The 14,997-nt window shown below is 38.8% G+C and overlaps 1 pseudogene; it reads right to left on the reverse strand.

Annotated features, from left to right (window-relative positions):
- Nucleotides 1-775: 775 nt before the first annotated feature.
- LOC147609965 (polyphenol oxidase, chloroplastic-like) lies at nt 776-1,814 on the reverse strand (annotated as a pseudogene).
- Between the last annotated feature and the right edge of the window lie 13,183 nt (nt 1,815-14,997).

The raw sequence follows: 14,997 nt of genomic DNA on the forward strand, positions 1-14,997 counted from the left end.
GTTAATATGTAATAGATGGGGAAAGTGTTGGACTATTTGTTGGGAAATAGATCTACCCCCTTATATTCAATCAAATAAACTAAGAGATTCTTTGAGGTCATTAGAGACCTCACACACTCTCTCTCTTTCTTACTAGTGCACAATCAGAGAGACCCTCACTCTTCAACGGTATTGCAAGTGGTGTGGCTTTGTTCGCAACAGATAAGGCAAGTGGGAGTCCCTTTCTTTAATGGAATTTGAAGTGAATGTGTTCACAACAGATAAGGCAAGGGGGAGGGGCGGAGGTATGAAGGTAAACAAGGTGCCAAGGTGGAAAGAGTATGATGATGGAGGGATACTGAAGGTGAAGAGGGTGAGTTTGAGCTCGTGTGGTGGAGGAGAGAGAGTAGAGACAGACATGGAGGCCAGGTGGAAGGTACCTAGTTTGGGGGAAGGGCTAAGGTTTCACCTTGGCATGCGTTAATTACTGCTCTTTCGTAGGACATTAACTAATGCAAGTGAATGCACGTGTATTCAATCACATATACTACCGACAACTAGTGATTGAAAATAAGGATAAGTGGCAACTTTTAACAAGAATCAGGAAACTTATAAAAAAAAAAGAATTAGGGCAGGTGGAACTTTAAAAAATGAAATAAAGATTTAGGGCATTTACACATGGGGTGGTGTGGATTTTCACCATGGACGCTGCCCAGGTTTTGATATCAGAAGATGGGCAGGAATATATGTGCAGACAAACCAGACCAGGGTGACAAACTCTGGCCTGAGCTTGGGTTTACTGGTAGTCTATCTCCATGCCTTGGATGGTAACACTGCCTGAATTGGGCGCCTCTGATTGCACCAAGATGGTGATGACCACCCACTCTTCGTCCTGGATGCCAACCCTGTTGATGTTGTCCCCGATTTCCAGTATCATGTTGGTTATCAAGTGCTTAGAGCTGACAGGGCTAGGGACGATGTTGGACGAGCCGACATACTCAGCACTGTAGATAGGGGTGGTGGCGTTGGCTTGCGGAAGGTTGATGAAGACCTGCAAGTGAACATAGGCCTCTCGGACGACTTCCAAGCCTTGGATGAGAAGAACTTCTTCGAGTCCCTGAGGCTTCTTCTCGGCCGGCCGCTTGACAAGAGCGGTGAGGTTAGAGCCAAGGTGTATGGGATTGCTTTTGGTGTAGGATGATGCGGCCGGGCTGATCTCCTGGGCACGGTGGGCTTTGGCGTAGGGGACTTGGCTGCCATTGGAGGCAGGCAAGGGTGAGAAGTTGAGCCAGAGGTCATCTCCTTTCTCCGCGTTCTTGTATCTGATGCCGAGTTTTTTGATGTCGAGGCGTCCCTAGCTTCAATGCTAATGTAGGTATTGGTAGAGGAGATCGCGATATACAACTACCTGTAGGCGCCTCCCATGAACATGTCGGCAGTGGAAGCTGTGACAACGGACTGGTACATGACGTTGAGACTTTCGTTGACGATGTGAGAGGAGGATGTGTCGGACGTGTTGGATGAGGCAGTCAGTCGAACCAAAGATGGTGGCAAGTTGGCTTGGTTACGGTTAACACCAGTTCCAGTACAGCAGAGAGAAGCCGGGGTCACCTGTAAGGCTGCCCAGGATACGCTCATGAAAGTAGAGGTACCAGCAGTGCCAAGGTAGGAAGAGCCAAGAGAAATGCACTTGCAGGGTTATGTTGGTGTCCCTCTGCTTGTAGGCGCCGTTGCAGAAGGCGCAGTGTAGGTTGGCCTGTACTGCGAAGCTCCTCGGATATGAAACAAAATCGGGCGACAGTTGGACAAATCAGGCGTAGTGATGGGCGCCCCATGGCAATCCCCAGAAAATAGCAAAAGCAAGAAAGCAGCGCCTACTACTAGAAACAATAGCCGATATGGCTTCACCATATCCCAATGCACACACACACAGGACGCACGCACGCGCGCAGTCTCTTACAGGAGCTAGAGAGAAGGGGAGAGAGTTGCCGCACGCAATATCGAGAGAGAACTCGGAAGCGCCACACAAGAAAGAGAGCACCGGTTTATCTACCAACACGACGAAGATCAGTACTGGCGAAGCGAGTGGCAAAAGCTAGCTGCCGATTGCCAGGGAATGCAAAAAATGAAGGTTTTCTTGACGAGATTTGAGATGAACGAGCTGTACAAATATAGTCGCGACTCGCTGTGCCAAACGCGGGGCATGCATCAACTGATTCAACTCGGAGGGGGCCGTGACTTCCCCAACGATGGTCCCCTTCACAAATGGGACCTTGAGAGACAACTTCAACCGGGACCCGGGGTATGCGTGGTCCCTGGCCCTGCGTAGCGTCTTTGACATAGCAGCCTAGGTAGGTCACTAAATAGTTGAAAAGTCATTAAATTCTTAGCTATCGGTGCATCACGAGAGAGAAAATTGTAGAATTAGTAGTTGTATTTTTGTCCCACGGACTCGTTATTTAAAAGAAGATATACGAAATATTAGGAAAATAAGTATTCCATTCGGGTATCCTTATGTAGAATTAGTAGTTGTATTCTAACTGGGTCTCCGTATGTAGAATTAGTAGTGTCCAACTGACTCCTCCTTTTAAAGAAAATATATGAAATATTAGGAAAACGAGTATTCCGTTCGGGCTTTGCATAACAATATCCATGTCAAGTGAGCTCTCTTTTATCATAAAGACATCAATGTGTACGTGTGTGTTTATGTGAGAGAGAGAGAGAGAGAGAGAGAGAAGAAGGGAGAGAGGACACATACTTTTTGCAAGATGAGTGGGTAGTTGCATAGACCACCTGTGAAAAGAAAAACATTCCCTTCAATGTGCGCTATGAATAGTTTTTCGAAATCTACACATGAAAGTCTCAAAAAATCACATGACCTGATTTGCAAGTGATTTTTTAAAAGTCCTTGTGTAAGCTCATGAGTTTGAAGTATAAACAAAAGAACTTTTGTATAAAGTCATTTTCTTATAATTGTATCACTACATTGAACAAGCGCATTTCCAGTGCTTATGCCAATGCTTCAAACAAGAAAAAGTTCAAAGTATGAATCTTGTCAACGCTACTGTAAGAGCAGGTTGTTATATGGAGTGCTCATATCAAAACTTACACTGGTGATGAATTAAAGTTCTACATTGCAGCACTAGAATTGCTACTACAAGTAGGTTGTTATAGTATCAATGCTTATATTAGTGCGATGTTCAAATTAAAGTGGATCTAGAAAATCAAAATGAATAAGGCTAATATCTATATTTATTTAAGAAAATAAAAGTAAAATAAACATGTTTTTTATAAAATATTTATGTACACTTGTCAAGCATGCATCTACACATGCTAAGAGATACGAACACCTTGCAAATTTATCCAAACAGTATAAAATGTTGTGATAGCTTTCCTTTATGCAGACAAGTGTGTAAACATGTATATATGCAATTGATTCAAGACGAAAATAAATAATTTTTGTATTGTATATATAGCACTCTTAAGAATTTCTTCAAAGTGTGCCCAAAATTAAGTTTTCAAATTAAAACTTTTTGGTGGATATTAAAAGGCCTAAACGACAACCTTAAACACATCAAAGGGTGGTTGCAAGATGAGGTTATCTAGTTTCGTTTAGTGGACACTCTTGGGTATAACCTGAAAACAGGCATTTTTTCAAGAAGAATAGCCAATCGCTCCTAGTTAGCCAAGGAGTTTCACTTCAAGGTCTTCTAATGAAACATCATATGCAAAGTTGGGCAACTAAAACTATAATCTGATCGAATATCCAATAATTGTAAATCCCCTTTTTTTTGGGAACCAAAATTGTATACAAGCCATATCGGAGGTTTGGACATGTACATTAAATGTGAGTAAATCGCCTATAACTTTTACATTATTACTAATATGATGTTCTCACTTTGCATATCACAAATTCAAATAACATAGCGCTTAACTTGATTTATCAAGTAATTTTTGATGTGTTCTACTATTTTCTATATTATTTAAAAAACATTGGAATTGTTAAAAAATATACTATTTTGTCCTCCCACCACATCTACCATTTAAAATGCTCAATTTGTATGGATCTAGTGATGATTAGATTAGGAAATATTAGTAGAATGTGGATCTAAGATAAAATTACAAACCTAACAATTGGATTTTTATAGATTTACTTTAAAAATTTTGTTATGACTAGTAGAGACCCGTTAAATCAATTGTAATTTAATTCTAGAAAATCAAATATTGAAGCCTTTAATATAAAAACTCTAGGGATCAAAATACTTGTTACCATGAATTTATTTAAAATATTTTAACTTAATTTGATTATGGAAAGGTCCATTTTCAATCCTCCCAAGTGAAAATTCCCATATTGTGTCCACTCTCCCCTTTTCAAGTCTAAAACAAATCCTAGTTAGATTTGGAAATCTAGGCTTGGTGAACTTCAAAGCCTAGATATCATGCCATGTGTGAGGCTTGGGTAGGCACAAATCTTATATATACATGCCACTTTATGTCCACATCGGCTTCTTCGAGAGGATCCACATGAGCACCTTGCTACCTCCACCCTCCATGTCAACATGGTCAACCTAGTTGACTTCCCACCTCATCATTAATGACACATCTTCTTGCCGCCTTTGCATGCCACCTCACACTTGATGACATGGCATGTCACATCATAGAATTACCACATCAACCAATAGTGCCACATGTCAAGAAAATGCCACGTGGCATGCACGCCTGTGACACGTGGCACCTCCTTCCCACCTTTCCATTTTTTTTAAACACATTTTTTTTTGAAAAAGTTAATTTAGTATATTTTTAGTATTTCTAAAAAAATATAAATAAAATATAAAATTTTAAATAATAAAATATATATAACTTACTAATATAAGAGAATTTATAATCACTAATTTTAAAGGATTATATTTTAAAATTAGATAAATAATATTATTTTTAAAGTTCATGTTATTTAATTTAAAAATTTTATTTTTTTAAATTAACATTTCTTGAAATTTTTAATGTGTAGGAGAAACCTTTGAATAAAATTTGAAAAAATACATTATAAAAGAAAATACAATTATATAATTAGAAAAAAAAAGATATATTTTAAGATATATTTATATATCTAGTAATGATAAATATTTAGACTTGTAAATATTTTTTATTAATAATATTGATTTTTAAGTGGATAATAGTTTTCTTTTTATCTTTATATTTATCTTAATTATCCAAAGAATCTTGGATAGAAAATCCAATGAGATATGAAGTGGATAACCTATTTTTCCTATATAAACACACATCTCTAGTAGTATCCCACACACATCTCTAGTACTATCCCATCATTGAGACTTCATAAATTTTTCTCTCTTAGCTTTCTTGAGAATGGGTTCTCAAAGTTGTAGGAGTCAAAAATGTGATAGGACTAGACTTCCCCCCATCCACCAAGATGGTAAAGGGGGGCCTGCTGCATAAGCTGCTAACTGCTCGGGGGTGGGAGTATAACCAAAGATGCCCATTACCTCCCTAGCAAATCGTTGTTGAGACTCGATGAGAGCCTTAAATTGTGGGTCTATGGGATAAGAGAACAAGGACCCATGCCACATCTATACAAAACAAAGAGAATATTAAAACAATATTATGTAATCCTTATGCAAGCATTATGTTTAAAGTACTATGCATAAGCTTAAAACACTATGGATTATGTTTAAAGCACTATGTGTTATGCAAGCCGTTACGCAAGCCTTGCATAAAGCATTATGCATTAGGCCTTATGCATAAAGCTATGCATGAGGTCTTAAGCATAAAGCTTATGCATAAGGCTTATGCATAAAGCACTATGCATAAGGTCTTAAGCATGAGGCTTTAAGCATAAAACTATGCATGAGACCTTATGCATAAAGCACTATGCATGAGGCCTTATGCATAAAGCTATACAGCATGAGGCCTTATGCATAAAGCACTATGCATAAGGCCTTAAACATGAGGCCTTAAACATAAAGCTATGCATGAGGCCCTATGCATAAAGCTATGCATGAGGCCTTAAGCATAAAGCTTATGCATGAGGCCTTATACATAAAGCATGCATGAGCATTATTCATAAAGCATTATGCATAAAGCTTATGTGCAAACCTACAAAACAAATCCCCAGCACCCAAGGGTGCAATAATAATAGAGGAAAGATATAAAAGCACTTACCTCTTTTTTGTGATGTTGAAAGAGAGGATTAGAGGACCTACAAAACCAACAAAAGAGTGAGGAAAAGATTAGTAATGCATACATACAAAAGCTTATGCAAGCTATGCCGCTATGCAAGCCCTAAGCCTTATGCAAGCTATGTTAAAGCTTATGCATAAAGCATGCATGAGGCCTTATGTGCATAAATCTTTATGCATGAAGCCTTATGCATAATAAAGCTTGAAGCATAATTCTTTATGCATGAGGCCTTATGCATAAAGCTTATGCATAAAGCACTATGCATAAGGCCTTAAACATGCGGCCTTAAGCATAAAACTATGCATGAGGCCTTATGCATAAAGCCTATGCATGAGGCCTTATGCATAAAGCTATGCATGAGGCCTTATGAATGAATCTATGCATGAGGCTTATGCATAAAGCATGCATCAGCATTATGCATAAAGAATGCATAAAGCTCATACATAAAGCATTATGCATAAAGATTATGTGTAAACCTACAAAACAAATCCCTAGCACCCAAGGGTGCAAAAATAATACAGGAACGAGAGGAAAGATAGAAAAGCACTTACCTCTTTTTCGTGATGTTGAAATAGAGGATTAGAGGACCTACAAAACCAACAAAAGGGTGAGGAAGGATTAGTAATGCACACATATAAAAGCTTATGCAAGCTATGCCGCTATGCAAGCCTTATACAAACTATGCCGCTATGAAAGCTATACTAAAGCTTATGCATAAAGCATGCATGAGGCCTTATGCAAACTATGCCGCTATGAAAGCTATGCTAAAGCATGCATGAGGCCTTATGCATAAAGCTTTAAGTAGAATGCTTTATGCATGAGGCCTTATGCATAAAGCACTATGCATAAGGCCTTAAGCATGAGGCCTTAAGCATAAAAATATGCATGAGGCCTTATGCATAAAGCATGCATGAGGCCTTATGCATAAAGCTATGCATGAGGCTTATGCATAAAGCATTATGCATAAAAGGGTGAGGAAAGGATTAGTAATGCATACATACAAAAGCCCTAAGAACCTAATGCATACATACAAAATCGAAAAGATTAAGCTCTATGCATAGAACTTAATGCATGCATAGAGCTTAATGTACGTATAGATCTTTATGCATTATGAATGCATGCGTAGAGCTTAACCTATGCATTAAGCTCTACAAATAGAGCTTAATCTATGCATAGCTCTCTATGCATTATGAATGCATGAATAGAGCTTAATCTATGAATTAAGCTCTACAAATAGAGCTTAATGCATAGATTAAGCTTTATGACTAGAGCTCTATTCATAGATTAAGCTCTATGACTAGAGCTCTATTCATAGATTAAGCTCTATGCATAGAGGACCTACAAAACAAAACCCCTCTTTTTGGTAGAGGAAAGAGAGGATAAAAAGATAGGAAAGATAGGAAGACACTTACCTAATAGAGGAAAGAGAGGATAAAAAGATAGGAAAGATAGGAAGACACTTACCTCTTTTTGGTGATGTTGAAAGAGAAGATTAGAAGACCTACAAAACCAACAAAAGGGTGAGGAAAGGATTATTGATGCATACATACAAAAGCCCTAAGAACCTAATACATACATACAAAATCAAAAAGAGAGAAAAGCATTTACTTCTTTTTGGTGAAGTTGAAAGAGAGGATTATAAGACCTACAAAACAAAACAAAAAGTTGAGAAAAGAATTAGTAATACAAAACCCTAAAAGTGTGAATAGCATGGATACACAAGGAGGTTTAAGCCTTATGCATAAGGACGCTTAAGTATAAGCCTCATGCATAAGAGGCCTCTTATGCATAAGCCTCTTAGGCTTATGCATAAGAAAGAGAGAGAGAGAGAGAGAGAGAGAGAGAGAGAGAGAGAAGAGAATAACATTCAAAAAATTTAAACATAAGAAGCTTATGCATGAGAGAGAGAGAGAGAGAGAGAGAGAGAGAGAAAGAGAGAGTGAAGAGAATACCAATCAAATACTCTAATTCTAAACATACCATTCAAAAACCATGAATAAATGAAGAGGTGGGAGAGACAAGTGGGATAGAGATTACCTTGTGAGGAATCGTCCTTGGGAGGAGACTTGGGAGGAGATTTGACAGGAGACTTTGTGAGGAGAGGACAAAGGGTGAGATGCAGCCATCATGAGAAAGAGAGGGTTGCAAAAACTTAGGGTTATGTACAGTAGAGGGAACAGAGAGGAAGTGAAAATAGTTGCGGCGTCGATGCGGGATTATTGGAGTTTTCTTTTAACAGAGCACGTCTATATGCGTATCTATAAGTGCGTCTATATCAGTATAGACACGCTTATAGATGCGCTTATCGATGCACATAAAGACGCGAATATATCCATGCATATAGCCATGTAAATAGGCATGTAAACCTCACCAGATCATAAATTCACCCATGGCCCCTCTCTCACTTCCATCTCTCTCTAGTTTGCACGGCTATGTTCTCATTCTCTTGTAGCGTAGAGTGTGCTTCATATGCACACATACACACATGGATATGTTTAGTAAAATCTCTTGAGCATGGGGGAGTTTATTAATGGAGTCTTTGATTGATGACATAATGTTAGCATAGGTTCTAGAGACATGACCTCTGAGTTGTTTATGTGAAGAATTGAAAGTTACATAGAGAACATGTTATAAGCAATTTTATGCGACCTTGCAAACAAGATGAGATGATCATAATTCCACAAATAGAGATTATGTGATAAAATACCCTTCGGGTGCTCACATGACACATAGATGATGTGATATAGTTCGCTTGTGGTGTTCACATATTATGGATGTAGGCATCAAGGTTACTATTCCTGGTGGATACTATAGCTCTTTGAGAGGTATGCCATGCATGGGAAGCATATCGTGATAGGCTTTAGACATTGTCATTAGAAGAGTGATACGGAGATGTGCACACTAGGTATACATGGTACTTTAGTTACAAGAAGGTGAATCAAAGCAATATGAATCACTATAGAGAGTGACTTTGCAGACATTCATTGGATATAGCATAGGTTTACTATATTTGATGTGATTTAAAATCACATTATACAGATTATATATGCAATATTGAATACATTTGAGGCTCACATGGATGAATTAAAGTTCTAAATGGAGAGAACAATGCTAGATTTTGATTGGAGATTCTCAATATTTTGAAGACTTAGAAGGTTATCTTTCCATGAAAGACTGAAGATTTAAGAAGACAAAGGAGATACCTATGCTAGGAAATGAAATTTGAACTACATTAATTAGGTACAATTTAAACCTGCGATCCCATAAGATTCTTATCACCAAGAACATCATTTTAACAAAAACATCTAGCACACACTCCTAATTTTTAAAACAACTTGAAATTGGTCAAACCCAAATGATTTGATTTAGCATTGTGTAATGTTCACGACTTTCCTAATAACAACACCATTTAAGAACGTTTCTAAAGGGTTTTTATATTTGCAATTAACTTATTTAATATGTATTAAATCTTCTTAGATGTATTGATATGCAATTAAATGAGTCAAACAATATGGAAAATGTGTGCTCACATAATACGTAGGAAATCTTTCCTCTTGTATAAAAATTTCCCATCTGTCTCTAGGTAATCATTTGATCGTTTGTAGCTAGTTAAGGTATTGTTTCAGAAAATTCATTACAAAGCCACTCTGGATGGGCTGAAATTAAGGTATTGTTTCACAACATTCATTCTAAAGCCACACTAGATGGGCTGAAATTAATACCACTTGACATGTTGGTTGATTGTTGACCGATCAAATGAGTACGATACCTATTTCATTGGCTGATGTGTTGTAGTGATTGTTTTTTGCTTATTGAACAATTGTCTAAACATACAACCTACTAGTACTCAATGCCACATGTGTTGTTACGGTATGTAAAAGACATTAATAAGAAGCAAAACACAGGAATGGAAGCCGGGATGCAAAGGGGCAAATCAAGAATGGAAGCCAGAATACAAAGAGTCAAATTGCTCAGATTTTTTCCTCTTATTTTTGAGAAATTCAAGATTTGTTTTTTCTCGTGTGTTGGTTATTCATGGGTTAATATGTAATATATGGGGAAAGTGTTGGACTATTTATGGGGAAATAGATCTACCCCTTAAATTCAATCAAATAAACTAAGAGATTCTCTGAGGCGATTAGGGAGACCTCACACTCTCTCTCTTTCTTACTAGTGCACAATCAAAGAGACCCTCGCTCTTCAACACTATTGCAAGTTGTGTGGTTGTGCTCACAACAGATAAGGCAAGTGGGAGTCCCTGTCTTTAATGGAATTTTATGTGACTGTGTTCGCAAATAGATAAGGCAAGGGGGGAGGGGAGGAGGTATGAAGGTAAACAAGGTGCCAAGGGCGGAGCTTCTACAGATGATCTCATATAAAGAACAAAGATGTATACATGTGATAGGGACATCACAGCGGATGTGCCTTGCATAGATGGGAAAAAAAGCATTGTTTCTAGGAATCAAGAATCGAGGCTGCCCAAGTTATGTAAATCACTCTATGGGTGATTTGATTTTAAGAGTCATTTAGGAGACCACGCTCCCCCTACGCGGGATAGAACTGTTGAGATTCAAGCTCGATGTCAGTGTGAGCTAGCTATGCTATGTGCTGGCATGTTAGGTAGGAACATGTGTGAGACATAAATGACCGCGTGTCCAACTGGTCATAGTGTGTGGACATTAGCTAGGGTTAGATGTGTGTGGACACAACTCATAGTGTGTTGTGTGTATTATGGATTATGGCTTTATGCATTGTGTGAGAAGTGAGATGGCTTCCCTGTATGGTTAGGGTTTGCAATATACATTAGGGTTTGCTCCTATATGTGTGTCTCCTCCCCCTCTATCGTTCTTTCAACATGGTATCAGAGCCTTGTGCTGTTTATTAGGGTTTATGAGTAAGTGAGAGAAGAGGGAGGAAGAGAAGCCATGAAGCCTGCCATTGGAGCTGTGAAGTTTGGAGCACACCAACTTTTATCAGATCTAAGAGCTTGTCCTACCGGGTAAGGTCTTCTAAACATCGTTGAGTGGATTGCAGGTGATACAGGCAAAAACAAAGCAAGTTAGAGCAACTCAAAGCAAAGCAAATTTTTGGTTTTTGGAAGCTTTCCATTAAAGCTTGGAAGCACTGATGTATGGTGGAAATACATGCAAATCTAGCAAAAGACACATGTATCTAACAAGGAGAAATGTATTGGCAACTCCTATGCAAGCCCTATACTGATTTTGGAGCAATTTGAATGCATTTGAATGAGTGAAATTTACTGGTTTTTGAGCTCTCACAAAACAGAGAAAAGGGAGTCAAGATTTGATGCATTTGGAGCATGTTTTTGGCTAAAATCAAACGATTGATTGGTTGCACACATACCCAAGTGTGTTGGGCACTTATATCCATCTTCAATTAACACTTAAATCACTCCCAAATCCCTCAAATGTAGGCGGCGCATTCTGGACCAAAAAATAGGGAAAAAATTTGATATTTTTGAAGCGAGGAGATCGATTATCACTTGGTTGCTTGATTACTTCCACAATTGCTTTAGCAATTGGTTGCTATACACATTGGATAAGAGGGCTACATGGTTGGTTTGATCAATTATGCTTAATTGAGCTGGGAATGAGTTGATTAAAAATCCTGTCCCACTGGTTGCAGAGAAACAAAGTGATTTTAATTGAGCAATTAATCTTTGGTCTTAAACAAGTGGACAAATTACTCTTACATGGAGTTAGTGGACATCATTGCTAAGCTTTTGAATGCCTGGTTACTCAATTTGGACAAATATTGAAGAAATTAGAGCCATTTTACTACTAGTTTTTTTGGTTTTTCCCAAAACAGAGAAAGGGGTTTTCAAAAATTGATATGTACACATGTCAGATGGTGTTGATACTCTACATTGAGGTTGTTTAGGTGTCAATTCAAGTTGTCCATACTTGATTGCACCACTACATTGTGATTTGGAGCCTTGGAAAGTGCATCAAAACAGGGTATCTCGAACTGCGTGAGTCAGTTCATTTTGGATGCATACAGGTTGATTTTCTACATCAAATTTGAAGATTGGTGGTTACTTTGGAGTATCTGGAACACTCATTGGAGTGTGGTTGAGCTGAGGAAGGCTCGGTTACAGATTTGCATGTGCGAAAGGTGCACATTAAGCAAACATGTCGGATAATCCAGTACTACAGATTGTTGGTGAAAAGCGGGATAGGAAGAACTTCCAGGCATGGAAGTACAGGATAAAAAGTTTCTTGAAAGGAAAAGGATTTTGGAATCTCATTACAGGTGCTGAGCCAGAGCTTGAGCTACCCCGACAACCTACACAGCAGTAGGTTATTGCTCATAAGCAATGGTCAGAAAGAGCATTCAAAGTGTTACACTATCTGTCTATATGTATTTCTGATGCTATGCTCATACACATACAAGATGCTGAGAATCCTAAAGATGCATGGGATACTTTGGTAAAGATGTTTGATACAGACACGAGTGCTCGCAAGTCTCAATTGCGACAGCAGATTCATAATGTGAAAAGGAATGGAAGGAGCATCCATGATTATTTGCAAGAAATAAAGAAGTTTGCAGATGCATTGGCAACAATAAATGCCCCCATGCCTGATGATGATTTGGTCGATATTACCTTGCGTGGTCTCGGCAAGGAATATAAATCTTTTGATACATCCATCTCAGTTCAGAGTATAGGTTTACCAGACTTTGATGAGTTGGTTTCACTCTTGCTTGTAGAGGAAATCAAACTCAGTGATTCATTTTTGGATGCATCTACTAGCCATGATGATAATGGCAGAAATCAGGCTTTCTATTCGCAAAGAGGTTTTAGAGGCAGGGGGAGATTTGCATCACGTGACCGTGGTGGTAATGGTCGTGTATGGCAAGATAGGTCATCACAACAGAATTTTCAGCCTTCATATGGTGCTAGAGGTGGTCATGGATATACACCTCAGAGAGGCAAAGGTAACCCCCATGGTAGAGGACGTTGGCAAGGCCAACAAACATCTATGCAAGATGTGGAATGCCATTATTGTGGGAAATTTGGTCATATGGCGAGAGATTGTTTCCGCAAACAGAATGATTTGAGAGGGGGTAGAGCACAACGTGGTGGTCATTATGGTGGAAATTATGCACAACATGGTGGAAACTATGCATCAAAGCAATAATGATGGCACTGCAAATCACTTGTTTGCCATGAAACATGTTGTGGGATCTATGATGACAAATGCTGAGAATGATGACACTTGGTATATGGACTCTGGAGCATCAAACCATATGACTTTTCATGGTGAATGGTTTGAGCATATGAAGCCTATGGAAGTGAAAGACTATGTGGAGACAGGAGATAATACTCAGCATACCATTACACATGTTGGAAGTGTACCATTGGTTATGCACAATGGTCAAACAATGTCTATGTCAGATGTATTGTATGTGCCTTCTATCACAAAAAGCTTGGCCTCAGTTGGTCAAATGGTGGAATAGGGATTACAGGTTCAGTTCAACGAGCATGGTTGCTTCGTTGAGGATTTCAAACATGGATGTAGAGTCATTGCTAAAGGCAAGAAAGAAGGCAGGTTGTTTAAGCTGGATGCTAGAATTCATGAGCTAAAATCAGCCATGTTCTCTAAAAGAAAAAATGTGGTACAGGACATTGATATGTGGCATAAGAGGATTGGACATGTCAATATACAAAGGTTAAAGAACATGCAGACAAGAGGCATTGTCAGTGGATTGCCTAGATTTAAGTATGATGGGAATATGCATGTTTGTGAAGCCTGTCAGTTTGGAAAGCAGGCAAGGTTGAGGTTTCCTAGAGAAGGAAACATGAGTAGCAAGCCACTTGAGATAGTACATAGTGATGTATGGGGTCCTGCACAAAACCCATCTATCAAAGGTAGTTTATACTATGTGACATTCATTGATAATTTCAGCAGGATGACATGGATGTACTTTCTCAGAGAGAAGAGTGAAGTGTTGGAAAAGTTTATGGATTTCAAAGCTTTTGCAGAAAAGCAATATGGCTCATGGATTAAATGTTTGAGGACAGATGGAGGTGGTGAATACACCTCAAAGGCTTTTGAGCATTTCTTGAGGAAGCATGGAATAAGAAGACAATTGACTTGCAGGTATACACCTCAGCAAAATGGTGTGGCTAAGAGAAAGAATAGAGTCATATGTGAAGTGGCCAGGGCGATGCTCAATGAAAAGAGCATGCCAGATTATTATTGGGCAAAAGAATGTGCTGATGCAGTGTATATATTGAATAAAACACCTACAGCAGCCATTCATGGAAGCACGCCAGAGATGCGGCTTACAGGTTATAGGCCAGACATTGGACACCTCAAAGTTTTTGGATGCATAGCTTATGTACATGTGCCTGATGAAAGAAGAAGGAAGTTGGATCCTAAGGTAGAAAAGTGTGTATTTGTTGGATATGCACAGGATTGAAAGGCATACAAATGTTACAATCCACAAACTAGACAAGTGGTCATCTCACGAGATGTGGTGTTTGATGAGCTTGCTAGTTGGTACAAAGAAAAGGATGAGGGTGTCATTGAGTCACTTGAGGTTGATGTGCCTGTGAACTTGCCACAAGCAAGTTCTAGTTCTACTACTATGTCTGGACCAGCAGCAGAAGCAGAGGCTGAGAGTAGCACTGTACGTCCATGGTCAGGACGTTTGAGGCATGAGAGTGTGAGCACTGGGAGTAGTGCTATAGATAAACGAAAGAAGAAGGTCAAAGGCATTGGAATCACACGTTATGAGTCATCGAGTTCAGAGAGTTTGGATGAGGAGATTGGCATACCTGTTCTACGCACACCTGCT

The sequence above is a fragment of the Cibotium barometz genome, chromosome 50, assembly GCF_041138505.1.
Source record: "Cibotium barometz isolate CiBa-2024 chromosome 50, ASM4113850v1, whole genome shotgun sequence".
Lineage (NCBI taxonomy): Eukaryota > Viridiplantae > Streptophyta > Polypodiopsida > Cyatheales > Cibotiaceae > Cibotium > Cibotium barometz.